Here is a 7830-nt window from a genome sequence, read left to right as displayed (position 1 = left end):
CCTGTTATGCAAAAGCTGCTGTTTCAAAGCTACACAGTTAAATATTCATTATTTCTCTCTTCCTGCCCTTACCTCCACAAATATCAATAAATAACCAAAAACAAAACATGCAATGGAAGACTCCATGTTGAAATTCATGGCAGACGTAACTGATGTGTAATGAAACTGTCATTCTTGGCTAGTTATATTCTGATAAACAACCAGAAACATCTCTTCAATTAAGTATTTGGGGGGGGGGGGAAATGTACAGCTAATAAGAGCCTTATAAAGTCAAGAGAGGAACAAATGGCCCCTGCTAAAACTACAGAAGGAATTTGCATTGTGCAAATACGTTTTTTCCTAAGTGAACAGACAAATGTCATGAGATGCTACAGTAGCAGATCAAGCCTATGGACTTCTAGTGCTGGCAGAACAAACATTTCTCCAATGCTAGCTGCTTTCTGGCTATCGGCAGGACATGAATTGTAAAAGTGCTTTCTGCAGGACATGAATTAGCAAGCTGCTGGAGTGCCAGCGGAAGGCTGGAGCAGTGGTGTAGCTACAGGGGGTGATGTGGTAAGCAGGAGCCTCAATGTGCCATGTAAATTACCTATCTTGCTGTTGGAGCCGTTCTGGGCGGTCCAGACGTCATTTGGTTTGGCAAGCGCCTGTACCATCACCACTCAGAATGGCTCTGATGGCAAGTGGGAAGGCTGTTTACATGGCGCATTGCGGCACCTGCAGTATTTACCATGCCGTCCTCTTGTAGCTATGCCACTAGGCCAGAGCCCAAGAGGTAAGAAGAGGCAAGCCAGGGGAGGGTGGAATGGGGTTGAGGAGGGCAGATTAAAGTGGTCACGGGGCAGAAGAAGAGTGGATTGGGTCCTGGAAGTCTCTTAGAGATTGCAGCTCATGCTAGTGCCCTGCTAGATCAGACCAGGACCCACTTAGCCCATGATGGAGATTCTATTAGTGGCTAGTCAGATGCCCTTGGAAAGCTCACAAGCAGGGTATCTTGGTAACAGTCATCCCATTTCCCCCAACATTTGTCTTGATTTTTCAGCCTGTTATGAACATCTACCAGGGGATGGAATTGCTTTCTCTTTGGTGATGAATAGGAAGCCCTCTGCACATACAGGAGCCCTATGGGCATGTGTTAAACCACATGTGTAACAATGGACTATTAAGGTATATCTCTCTACATTTCAGCTTAATTGGTTATGGATCAGCCTAGAAGTAACAGAGGACAGTGAGCAAAAAATGGAAAAGATAAGAGAAATCAGGTTGAGACTTGATCAGCAGATGCATTTAAAAGGCTGGAGACTGCTGATCCTTACTAATTGGGATTGCCTGCTATCTTTTGGGAATGGGGGAAAGTTCTCCATGAACCTTGTCTCTGTAACAGTATCTCTGCTTCTTTATCCTTATATAACAGGTAGTCTTAATGCCCTGTAGTATTACATCAATCAACATCTCCACCCATGTACGTTGCTCTCTATTAATAGCACAGCTCCTAGAATTGGAGCCACCGAATTCTATAAGAAGTGAATGCTCTTCTATTTTTCCCCCCCATTCCGAATATAGCATGTCAAGGCAAATTCCACCCCAGGAGCTAACTCTACCAGAGTTTTCCTTAGCAAGCAAATATCCTGACCTCATAACTCCTTGCCAAAGCCTGGCCTTGAAACACTTTAAGTAAAAAAAAAAAATTAAAGAGCAAATAACGGATGTACGAGATGTGTTCAAACTCTGGGAATATTTCAGCTCAGCAGAAAAAAAAAATGAAAAAGGAAAAGCTTTTATCTTAAAAAAACACAAAACAACCCCCCCCCCCCCAAAGAAAAAACAACAACCAATGAACTACTCTGGACTTTTGAGAAATGACTATGGAGACAACTAGCAGTTGCACTATGTGATGCCCTGTCAATAATTGATAAAATGAATAGGGTGTTCATGGTTTCTGCCATGAAGGTTACAATTAAAGTGCAATTCCCAAATCACCCTGCCATTTTTCGACCCTTGAACATGCACCAGGTAATGACTGGCGTATGTCTGAGTAGACCCATAGGTGATTGACAGCCTATTGATGTGTATGCAAAAATATATACTTACCTCCTGCTGGCTGTCTGATCACCCACCCCCCCCCCCCACACACACACCACTGGATACAGAGTGAACTCCAGCAGTGTGGCTGCCTTGGCACAATGGTGGAGGATGGGAAAGGATTGGACAGAGACAGCAGCAGACCTAGCACTGGGCAGGTGGGGCACATGCCCCAGGTGCTGAGCCCACATGACACTACGACTAGCCTCTTGACGTGGTTGGAAACTGTACTACTGATTTTTTAGAAGTACATTTTAAGACTGCAACTGTTACCTTGCACATGCCTGATCTTGTCTGATCTTGGAAGCTAAGCAAGGTCAGGCCTGGTTAGTACTTGGATGGGAGACCGCCTGGGAATACTGGGTGCTGTAGGCTTATCCCATAGTCTTTCGAGACTGAAGGTTGCCAACCATTAAGACTGCTGGGAAGCCTTGCACCCCAATCCTATCCATACTTTCCTGGGAATAAGCCCCACTGACTCTAATGGGACTTACTTCTGAGTAGACATGTATAGGATTGGGCTTGCTTCGGAAGTGGGGGTGGCAGCGCCATTGAGTGGGGAGTGGCATAGTTCAGGGGCAGGATCGCAGACCTTTGCCCTGGGTGTGGGGCGGGGTAAGTCTGCCACTGGACAGAGAAGCTAGTAAGACACACTGGGTTAGATGGATCAGTGTTCCAGGTGTCTTTTTGCATACTATTGATCAGGAGTTGGGAAAGAGCCCTGTTTATCCATTAGTAAATATTATAATTTATATGGATACTAAAGAAATAGAATAGAATAAGTCAGTTAATAAGTGATCTCATTCCTATATGGATGGGACTTTTTCTATGTTGTCATACCTCTCCAAGAAGTATGGTGTGGTTGATTCTGGGGCATGTTCATTGTTCCCCTGCATGAACTACGGGTGTAGCTTAGAAAAACTCAACAGAGGAGGAGAAACTGTCTTTTGGGGAATGTCAAATCCTCACAAAAATATGTTAGAGAAGGTGTTCCTACAGACCAACCACACACTGCGTAAAGAGAAAATATTTCTTTACACAGCATGTGGTTGGTCTGTGGAACTCCTTGCCACAGGATGTGGTGATGGCATCTGGCCTGGGTGCCTTTAAAAAGGGATTGGACAAGTTTCTGGAGGAAAAATTCATTACGGGGTACAAGCCATGATGTGTATGTGCAACCTCCTGATTTTAGAAATGGGCTATGTCAGAAGGCCAGATGCAAGGGAGGGCACCAGGATGAGGTCTCTTGTTTTCTGGTGTGCTCCCTGGGGCATTTGGTGGGCCGCTGTGAGATACAGGAAGCTGGACTAGATGGGCCTATGGCCTGATTCAGTGGGGCTCTTCTTATGTTCTTAAGTATCCTGGTCTTCAACCACTTCAGACTTTACTTGACTTTCAATTAAACTTGGAAACAAACTAGAAACCAATTAAGCTGATACCACAACAAAGTATCCAAAATTCAGCAGCAATCAAACTGCTCCTGCATTTTTTACCAGCAGAATTTTCAAGCACTTTTCAAAGCCAGCCAGCCAATTTTGAATATTGTAGTAATCCAGTATTTCCCATACTGCGGGTGTGCAGTGAATAGTGACCTGATGTCCCTGCTATACTGCAAAGCCTTACTGGGAACCTCTGGAGGCTGCTCCTGGTTTGTGCCAGGCCTTTGACCCATTCCTTTGGCCTCTGTGGGCCTCAGAATACCTTAAGGAAGTGATCAGAAGCACCTGCAACTTCTCATTTATTTCTGGGTTGCTTTTCCAGACATTCAGAGGCTCACTGAGGTGAACAGAGTGGGTTGTGGGCCAGGTGTGACCTCGAAGCAGCCTCTGAAGGCACCCAGTAAGGCTTTGCAGTGTGGCAGGGAGCACTGGGTTGTGACCCACTGTGGAGTCTGAGGTGGGTCTTGGTGCCAGAAAGTTTGGGAATCATTGCAATAATCTATCCTTGATGTGACCAGGGCATGTGTGACAGTGGCAAGATCTGCCATGATTGTGGCAAAGGGAAAGTATTCAATGAATATTCTCTCCTTACCCCATTCTACAAATTCCAGACAGGAAAAAAATGCACAATTTTATGGGCAGTGTATGGGAATGCACAACTAGAGAAGGAGAGAGATTGGGTTTGGGAAAAGTCATGTTTTCAAGTTCTTGGGCTGGTCAAACTCCACAGATGTTTCTGCAAGATATTGTCATGGACAGTGCCAAAAGATACTCCCATAAATCCTGCATATGTACATGAGGAAGGAGAAGACTGAATTGAAGTCATTTTCATGTGGAAAGAAATGAAATGCAGTGACTCATTATGCTACTGAAATCCTAAAACGTTGGATTGAAACAAAGGTTCCATTCACATTATAAATAAATTGGCTTATATGGGGGAAAAAAAAAATCTTGCTCCAGTTTAAGCATGTGGGGTACGTCTCTTTTCATCAAAATCAGAAGTGAACTTGGAAATGTATAAAAGGCTGCCCACTGAATTTTGCAAGTATACTTCTACAATTCGTACGGATGCATATAATTACCATAGGTAGAAAATACAGCTGTGGTGGAGAAGTGGAAAATTGGAACATGATGGCATCTGCAGCACCTCCCCTCTTAGCCAATTTTCACTAATCCTTAATGAATTCTTGAGAAAGCACGAAGAGTTTTTCTTCTCCAGAAAAGAAAACTGCTGAACGAGTGAAAAGAGATCCTGGAATAGACACTGCCACTTTGCGATTTCGATTTCGGATGCCAAGTGGAAATTAAACAGGAGGAGGACATCTGATTCTGTCCCGAGTAGCTACTAATTTATAAGTAAACCTAATACCCGAGTTGAGAAGGAAAAGCAGCATGCTGGAAATCAGATGAAGAGCTTCAGCACACAAACCCCAAGTGGTAAAAATGGGATTGAAAGTCTTATTCTTTCCCTGAACGAAATCCCCCATCCTTTGAAGAAGCTGGTAAATCTCTCGCTGACTTGAAGGGTTAGGATTTGCACTTATTCCAACCACCCTTGGAAGCTGCAACACACACATGGAGTATCTGCCTGTGTGGGCTCCTCATTCGCTTGGGTGAAGGGGGAAGCTCTATACAGTAGTATCCCTTTGCGTGCATGGAAAAAAAATGCCCTTTTGGAATCAGTAATTTACTAAGATTTTTCATTTCAATAACAATAATAATGAATAGTGCTACATATGAAGGATTATAATTAAAATCAGAGTAAACTTCAAAAAATAGACATATTACACTTTTGGAAGAAAACAACTTAAGAAACTATGTTTCTGTTGAGACTCTGCAGCAGTATTCTTTATCACTCAGGTAAGCAGGAAAAAAAAATAAACTGGGCCAGAAAACAAGGGGTGAGAAGCAAGTGCTTTTATGTTTTTGAGAGCAAGATTACAAGTGTACAAATCGCAGCCATTGTTGGTCTGGGGTCATATTTTTGCAGTTAATGCACTCCATCTCCTATTCACCAAGCGCAAGGAATTCTTTCCCATGTAACCAGGGCTTTTTTCTAATGGAACGTGGGGGGACGGAGTTCCGGCACCTTTTTGCAGGGGCCCCTCCCCTTTGGAGGCATTCCAGGAGGGGGGAGCAAAATAGAGGCATTCGCTGGGTGGGTGCTGGGGGGTGCAGGGTGGGCAGGTGCCTGGCCCCTGCCTGACCGCACAACGACCCCCTCCTGCCCCCATCTCCAAGCTCTCGCCTGAACCCGGCCTGCCTCCCCTCCCCCCGCACTCTGCTTCCCAGCGCAGCTTCCAAGCCTGTGGAAGCCTGTGGAGCCTGATATGATATGCCTATGACAAGCCTGTGGAGGGCGCAGGGGACACCTGTGGCTTGGCGGAGGAGGAGGGGAAGGAAGCTGGCTGGTGCAGCCTCCCATGCCAATCTGCAGCACGAGCCTAGGCTTTTCTACTCAGAAGTATGTCTCATTGTGCTCAATGGGGCTTTCTCCTGGGAAAGGGTGCATAGCTTTGCAGCCTGAGAGCCCAAGCAGGTCTACTCAGAAGTAAGTTCCATTGTGTTCAATGGGGCTTACTCCCAGGAAAGTGTCATAGCCTTGCAGCCTGAGTAGACAGGCAGAGAAAGAGCTCTGAGGCTGCAGTCCTCTCCACACTTACCTGGGAGGAAGCCCCACGGCCTCTAGTGGGACTGACTTCTGAGTAGACAGGCACAGGATTGGGCCATGAGGCTGCCATCCTATCCACAGTAAGCCCCATTCACTAAAGTGGACTTCTGAGTAGACATGCATAGGATTGGGCTCTTAGGCTGCAATCCTAGGCACTTTCCTGGGAATAAGCTCCATTGACTAGAACGAGACTTACTTCAGAGTAGACATACCTAGGATTGGGCTCTTAATACTGGCAGAGATATATATCTGCTCCCGTTTTCACATGCTAAGGGCAGGTGAAAAGGGATTCTACGTATGTACAACATGCTGTCCAGCCTTGCCAGAGATCCTCCTCATCCTTCCCCCACAAGCATGCCCTCCGCCAGCCAGCGTTTGCAGCTCCTCTCCAGCAATGCACAGCAGCTGCTCAGGGCAGCAGAGAACATACAATTGCATGCCAAGCGCCTTCCCAAAGACACAGAGTATTCTGATACCTGAATTAAACCATATTTAATCGCTTGTTTGCAAACATAGCTGTTTCTATGTGCACCTAAGGACCCCTCTCGTGTAAGAATTCCTTTTTTGTTCTTACTCCCACAGTTGCTTAGTGTAATTTTACTACATGAAACTCATGTAAGCCATTTTCCAGAATCCATTCACTGCTTCCTCTCCTCGAAATAGTGCCACACTACATACTACATGCTACAAGTGCACCTGTACAGTATTTTTCCCCATGTGTAGAAAAAGTAGCTAGGGGGAAGGGGATGTGGAGATTGACAGCCCAATCTTATGCATGTCTACTCAGAAGTAAGTTCATCTTTAGGGGGGAAGCACATAAAAAATATTTTATTTCTCCAATAAAAAACGTTTTAAAAATAAATAAATAAATAAATAAATAAATAAATAAATAAAAGATTGACAAGTTGTGAGTTCCTGCACCTTTTTATTTACAAAAAAAGCACTGCATGTAACTGATCAAATCAGGATCATGGTTTGATATTCCGGTTTGTTACCTAATTAGAATAAACTACCATTCCAAATTTTACTGAGGGCACAATCCTAACCTGTGCCGGTGCAGTCTATGCAGGTTGGTAGGTTGCTGAAGGGCACCTCTGGGTAAGAGGATATTTTCCCTCTTACCCCATGTTGAGCCCCAGCTTGCAGTATGGGGCTACTTGGTTTTGCACCTTACACAGTCTTACACAGCCTTACACAGCCTGCTCAGATTTGCACCAGCTATTTAGCTGGTGCAAATCCGAGCAGCCTGTGTAAGGCTGCGGATCTCAGGAGTGGGGGTTAGGATATGCTGTGCACTGCTGCCACTAATCCCACCCCACTCCCAGGCCCAATCCTCCAATTGGTCCACCCCTCACTCTCCCCACCCCCAGAATGCCATCCTGCCACCCTCTCCCAACTCCTGCGCTGCCTGGCACAAACTCACCTTCCTCGGCTGGCACAGGGATGGGATGTTTGCAACACTCCTGAGCTGGTGCAGGTGGCCTGTGCTGGAACAAGTAGAGGTTTGGACGGTGGTGTAGCTAGAGGGGGGGCAGAGCACTCGGCCTGGCAGGAAGGTGGGCGAGCTCCCCCCCCTTTGAAGCCATTCCCGGCAGGGGGGGGGGAAATGGCTCCGTACGGCTCTGTTTCCCCCCCCGA

At 45.8% G+C, this 7830-nt stretch overlaps 1 pseudogene; it reads left to right on the top strand.

The window, feature by feature from the left end:
• Positions 1-2340: 2340 nt before the first annotated feature.
• Positions 2341-2457, top strand: LOC136654574 (5S ribosomal RNA; annotated as a pseudogene).
• The last annotated feature ends 5373 nt before the right edge of the window (positions 2458-7830 follow it).

The sequence above is a fragment of the Tiliqua scincoides genome, chromosome 5, assembly GCF_035046505.1.
Source record: "Tiliqua scincoides isolate rTilSci1 chromosome 5, rTilSci1.hap2, whole genome shotgun sequence".
Taxonomy (NCBI): Eukaryota; Metazoa; Chordata; class Lepidosauria; order Squamata; family Scincidae; genus Tiliqua; species Tiliqua scincoides.
Note: the sequence above shows the minus strand (reverse complement) of the source record. Positions and strands in the feature narration are given on the sequence as shown.